Source organism: Heliangelus exortis, unplaced genomic scaffold (genome assembly GCF_036169615.1).
Source record: "Heliangelus exortis unplaced genomic scaffold, bHelExo1.hap1 Scaffold_92, whole genome shotgun sequence".
Classification (NCBI taxonomy): domain Eukaryota; kingdom Metazoa; phylum Chordata; class Aves; order Apodiformes; family Trochilidae; genus Heliangelus; species Heliangelus exortis.
Genome location: NW_027286008.1, coordinates 8,932 through 15,378, shown reverse-complemented (window position 1 = coordinate 15,378; position 6,447 = coordinate 8,932). Strand labels below are relative to the sequence as shown.

At 52.1% G+C, this 6,447-nt stretch overlaps 1 pseudogene; it reads left to right on the top strand.

Moving 5' to 3' along the window:
• Window positions 1–3,744: 3,744 nt before the first annotated feature.
• LOC139791043 (NADH-ubiquinone oxidoreductase chain 2-like) lies at window positions 3,745–6,144 on the top strand (annotated as a pseudogene).
• The last annotated feature ends 303 nt before the right edge of the window (window positions 6,145–6,447 follow it).

Below are 6,447 nucleotides of genomic sequence, written 5' to 3'. Positions count from 1 at the left end.
GACTGGGAGGAACTGGAAAGGAACTGGGAGGGAACTGGGAGGAACTGGGAAGAACTGGGAGGCTACTGGGAGTGATTTGGGGTGAACCACAGATCCCAGCCCCACAGATTGACCCCACAGATCCCCCTGGACCCATAGATTGGACCCAGAGATCCCACCCCATGGGTTCTGCCCCATAGATCTCTGCCCCATTGATTTCTGCCCCACAGATCCCTGACCCACGGCCTCTGCCCCATAGATCAGGACCCAGAGGTTCTGCCCCATAGATCCCAGCCCCATAGATTCCAACCCATAGATTCCAAACCAGGGATTCTGCCCCATAGATCCCTGACCCACTGATTTCTGCCCCACAGATCCTGACCCAGAGGTTCTGCCCCATGGATTTCCCCACACATCCCCCCAGACCCATGAAATGGACCCAGAGACCCTGACCCACGGATTCCACCCCCCAGAGCCAGAGGTTCTGCCCCATAGATCCTGCCCCCTGGATTCTGCCCCATAGATCCCTGACCCACAGGTTCTGCCCCATTGATTTCTGCCCCACAGATCCTGACCCATAGATCCTGACCCATAGATCCTGCCCCATAGATCCTGACCCATAGATCCTGACCCATAGATCCTGCCCCATAGATCCTGCCCCACAGATCCCAAACCAAGGCTTTCACCCCATAGATCTTGACCCAAAGATTCTGCCCCACAGATCAGGACTCAGGGGTTCTGCCCCATAGATCTCTGCCCCATGGATTCTGCCCCAGAGATTGGACCCAAAGGTTCTGCCCCACAGATCCTGACCCAGAGATCCTGCCCCATGGATTTCACCCCATAGATCCCAGCCCCATGGCTTCCAAACCATAGATTCTGCCCCATAGATTCTGCCCCATAGATCCCAGCCCCATTGATTTCTGCCCCACAGATCCCAAAACCCAGATCCCACCCCTGAGATCCCAAACCAGGGGTTCTGCCCCATAGATCCCAGCCCCATAGATTCTGCCCCACTGATTCTGCCCCATAGATCCCAACCCATAGATCTCTGCCCCATTGATTTCTGCCCCATTGATTGAACCCCCAGGTTTCACCCCACAGCTCCTGCCCCACAGATCCCAAACCCTGGGTTCTGCCCCATGGATTCTGCCTCTCAGATCCTGCCCCACAGATCCCACCCCATAGATCCCAGCCCCATGGATCCCACCCCACAGATCTCTGCCCCACGGATCCTGCCCCATAGATTGACCCCCAAACCTCCCCCAGACCCATAGATCCCACCCCCTGGATCCTGCCCCATTGATCCCAGCTCCACGGATCCCACCCCACAGACCTCGACCCACGGGTTCTGCCCCACAGATCCCAACCTAGAGGTTCTGACCCATAGATCCAGACCTAGAGATCCCTGCCCCATAGATCCTGCTCCATAGATCCCACCCTATAGACCCCATCCCTGCCCCATAGATCCCTGCCCCACAGATCCCACCCCACAGCTCCTGCCCCATAGACCCCAAACCACAGATCCCACCCCATAGATTCCTCCCCATGGATTCCACCCCACAGCTCCTGTCCCGTGGATCCTGCCCCATCGCTGATTTCTGCCCCAGAGATTGGACCCAGAGATCCCACCCCATAGATCCTGACCCATAGACCCCTGACCCATGGATTCTGCCCCACAGATCCTGACCCATAGATCCTGCCCCATGGATCCTGCCCCATAGATCCTGACCCACAGATCCTGACCCACAGATCCTGACCCACAGATCCCCCCAGACCCAGAGATTGGACCCAGAGATCCTGCCCATAAATCTCTGCCCCATGGATTTTGCCCCATGGATCCCTCCCCACAGATTTCACCCCATGGATCCCACCCCACAGCTCCTGCCCCATAGATCCCAGCCCTAGAGATTGCACCCCATTGATTTCTGCCCCATAGATCCTGACCCATGGATCCTGACCCATGGATCCTGACCCATAGATCCTGACCCATAGATCCTGACCCATAGATCCTGACCCAGGGATTTCACCCTACGGCTTCCACCCCATAGATCCCAGCCCCATGGGTTCTGCCCCACACATTGGACTCAGAGATCCCACCCCATAGATCTTGACCCAGAGATCCTGCCCCATGGATTCTGCCCCATAGATCCTGACCCATAGATCCTGCCCCATAGATCCTGCCCCATAGATCCTGCCCCATAGATCCTGACCCATTCATTTCTGCCCCATAGGTTGGACCCCGAGATCCCCCCCAGCCCCAGAGATCCTGACCCAGACTTTCTGCCCCATAGATTTCACCCCATAGATCCCACCCCATGGATTCTGCCCCAGAGATTGGACCCAGAGATCCCCCCCGTGCCCCACAGATCTCACCCCATAGATCCTGCCCCCTCAAAGTGCTCACAGGAACCAGACCCAGTGCCTATCTGAGCAATGGACCAAGCTACCCCAGGGATAACAGCGCAATCCCCTTTAGGAGCTCCTGTCCTAAGGAGGATTAGGACCTCGATGTTGGATCAGGACATCCTCATGGTGCAGCCGCTATTAAGGGTTCGTTTGTTCAACAGATCCTACGTGATCTGAGTTCAGACCGGAGCAATCCAGGTCGGTTTCTGTCCATGGCTGACTTTTCCCAGTACGAAAGGACCGGAAAAGTGGGGCCGATACGACAAGCACGCCCCCTCTTTAAGTAATGAGCACAACTAAATTACAAAAAGAACCCCCCCCCCCTACCCATCCTGGAAAAGGATTGCCAGCGTGGCAGAGCTCGGCAAATGCAGAAGGCTTAAGCCCTTTATCCAGAGGTTCAAATCCTCTCCCTAGCTCCCCCCCAAATGATCTGACCCCAGCCCATTACCCACCTCACCATATCCCTCTCCTCCATCGTCCCGATCCTAGTCGCAGTAGCCTTCCTAACCCTGGTAGAACGAAAAGTACTAAGCTACACCCAAGCCCGCAAAGGATTGTAGGCCCATTGGGACTTCTCCAGCCAATGGTGGACGGGGTAAAACTATTTATCAAGGAACCAATCCGCCCATCAACATCCTCCCCCCTCCTATCTATCGCAACCCCAATGCTCGCCCTCCTGCCAGCAATGACAATCTGAGTCCCACTACCCCTCCCATTCTCCCTCGCTGACCTCAACCTGGGACTCCTATTTCAATCCTATGGTCGGGTTGAGCCTCAAACTCTAAATACGCCCTAATTGGGGCCCTACGAGCAGTACCCAAACCATCTCCTACGAAGTAACTCTCGCCATCATCCTCCTCTCGGTAATTGTCCCAACAGGAAACTACACCCCCAACACCCTGGCCACCACTCAAGAACCCCTTCACCTAATTTTTTCCTCCTGGCCCCTAGCCATAATACGATACATTTCCACCCTTGCCGAAACAAACCGAGCCCCATTCGACCTGACAGAGGGAGAATCAGAACTTGTCTCTGGGTTCGACGTAGAGTACGCTGCTGGCCCTTTCGCCCCGTTCTTCCTTGCCGAATATGCCAACAATAAACTAATAAACGCTTTAACCTCCATCCTGTTTCTCAACCCAACCACACTAAACCTCCCCTCGGAACTATTTCCCATTGTATTAGCCACAAAAACCCTCCTTCTGTCCTCCGGATTCCTATGGATTCGTGCCTCTTACCCTCGATTCCGCTACGACCAACTCATGCATCTCCTATGGAAAAACTTTTTACCATGAAAATCAAAACCAAAACTTTTTACTTTTTCCTTTTTACACCCTAGCCCTGTGCCTATGACACACCAGCTACGCAGCCCTGCCTCCTTACCTGAGGAAATGTGCCTGAACGTCAAAGGGTCACTATGATAAAGTGAACACAGAGGTACACCAACCCTCTCATTTCCTACGCCCATAATTAGAAAAGTGGGAATCGAACCCACACAAGAGAGATCAAAACTCTCCATACTCCCCTGATATTATTTCCTAATAAGGTCAGCTAAATGAAGCTATCGGGCCCATACCCCGAAAATGATGCTTTAACCCCCTCCCTTATTAATGAACCCCTACGCCAAACTAACACTCTCCCTCAGCCTTATCCTGGGAACAGCCATCACCATCTCAAGCAACCATTGAGTGATAGCCTGAACCGGGCTCGAAATCAACACTTTGGCCATTATCCCCCTCATCTCAAAAGCCCACCACCCGCGGGCCATCGAAGCAGCAATCAAATGCTTCCTAGTCCAAGCTGCCGCCTCCACCTTACTACTCTTCTTAACGCCTGACACACTGGACAATGAGACATCACCCAACTCAGCCACCCCACATCATCCCTGCTGCTAAGAGCAGCAATTGCAGTGAAACTCGGACCTGTGCCATCTCACTTCTGATTCCCAGAAGTTTTACAAGGCTCCCCCCTAACCTATTTTTTAGATATATTCTATATCTATTTAGATATATTCTATATCTATTATATATACAGTTTCCCCCGATCACTGTTCTCTTCCTCACATCCCACTCACTAGACCCAACCCTCCTCACCTCAGCCGCACTGGGAGGGTGAATAGGCCTAAACCAAACACAAATCCGAAAGGTCCTGGCCTTCTCATCAAGTTCCCACCTGGGAGGAATGAGCACCGCCCTGATTTACAACCCAAAATTAACGCTAATGACCTCCTACGTCTACTGTATTACAACTGGAGCTATTTTTCTAACACTCAACGCCACAAAACCCCTTAAATTATCAACAATAGTGACCTCCTGAACAAAAACTCCCATACTCAACACAACACTAATAATAACACTACTGTCGCTGGCAGGCCTCCCCCCACTAACAGGCTTCCTACCCAAGTGACTTATTACCCAAGAACTCTCCAAACAAGAAATAACCGCCCCCGCCACAGTCATCGCCATCTTATCCCTGCTAGGTCTATTCTTCTACCTCCACTTAGCCTACTACTCAACAATCACCCTCCCGCCCAACCCCGCAAGTCACATAAAACAATGACATACTAATAAACCCACAAACACCCTAATCGCTGCACTCTCCTCTATATCAACCCTCCTTCTCCCGCTATCCCCGATAACCCTCGCCCTCATCTAAGAAGCTTAGGATAACCCCAAACCGAAGGCCTTCAAAGCCTTAAATAAGAGCTAAACCCTCTTAGTTTCTGCGAAGACTCGCAGGCCATTAACCTGCATCTTCTGAATGCAACTCAGACACTTTAATTAAGCCAGAGCCTTGACCTAGGTGGATGGGCCTCGATCCCACATACTCCTAGTTAACAGCTAGACGCTCAAACCGGCAAGCTTCAACCTACCTAGGCCCCGGCACACACTTAATGCACATTAACGAGTTTGCGACTCATTGTGAACTTCACTACAAGGCCGATGAGAAGAGGAATCAAACCTCTGTGAAAAGGACTACAGCCTAACGCTTACAACACTCAGCCATCTCACCCGTGACTTTCATTAACCGACGACTGTTCTCAACCAACCACAAAGACATTGGCACCCTGTACCTCATTTTCGGAGCTGGAATAGTTGGAACCGCCCTCAGCCTCCTAATTCGGGCAGAACTTGGCCAACCGGGCACCCTATTAGGGGGCGACCACATCTACAACGTAATTGTCACTGCCCATGCTTTCGTAATGATCTTCTTTATGGTCATACCAATCATGATTGGAGGCTTCGGAAACTGACTGGTCCCCCTTATAATCGGAGGCCCTGACGTGGCATTCCCCCGCATAAACAACATAAGCTTCTGACTCCTACCTCCATCATTCCTCCTGCTCCTCGCCTCCTCCGCTGTAGAAGCAGGCGCGGGCACAGGATGAACTGTCTACCCCCCTCTAGCTGGCAACTTAGCCCACGCAGACCTCGCCATCTTCTCCTTACATTTATCCGGCATCTCATCAGTCCTAGGAGCAATTAACTTTATCACTGCTGCAATCAACATAAACCCCCCCGCCCTTTCACAATACCAAACTCCCCTATTCGTTTGATCCGTCCTCATTACCGCCGTCCTTCTCCTCCTCTCTCTTCCAGTGCTCGCCGCCGGAATTACCGTGCTACTTACGGACCGAAACCTAAACACAACATTCTTCGACCCCGCTGGAGGAGGAGACCCCATCCTGTACCAACAGCTATTCTGATTCTTCGGCCACCCCGAAGTATACATCCTCATTCTCCCAGGATTCGGGAGATAAAGTTAATATAAGTTGATATGTTGATAAGTTTATGTCCAAACATAACTTTTATGTTGTTTAACTTTATCCCACGTAGTAACCTACTACGCTGGCAAAAATTTGGCTACACGGGCATAGTATGAGCCATAGTATCCATTGGATTCCTGGGCTTTATCGTGTGAGCCCACCACATATTCACCGTAGGCACCGTAGACACACGAGCATACTTTACATCCGCTACAATAACCATCGCCATCCCCACTGGAATCAAAGTCTTCAGCTGAAGACCTTACACGGCGGGACGATCAAATGGGACC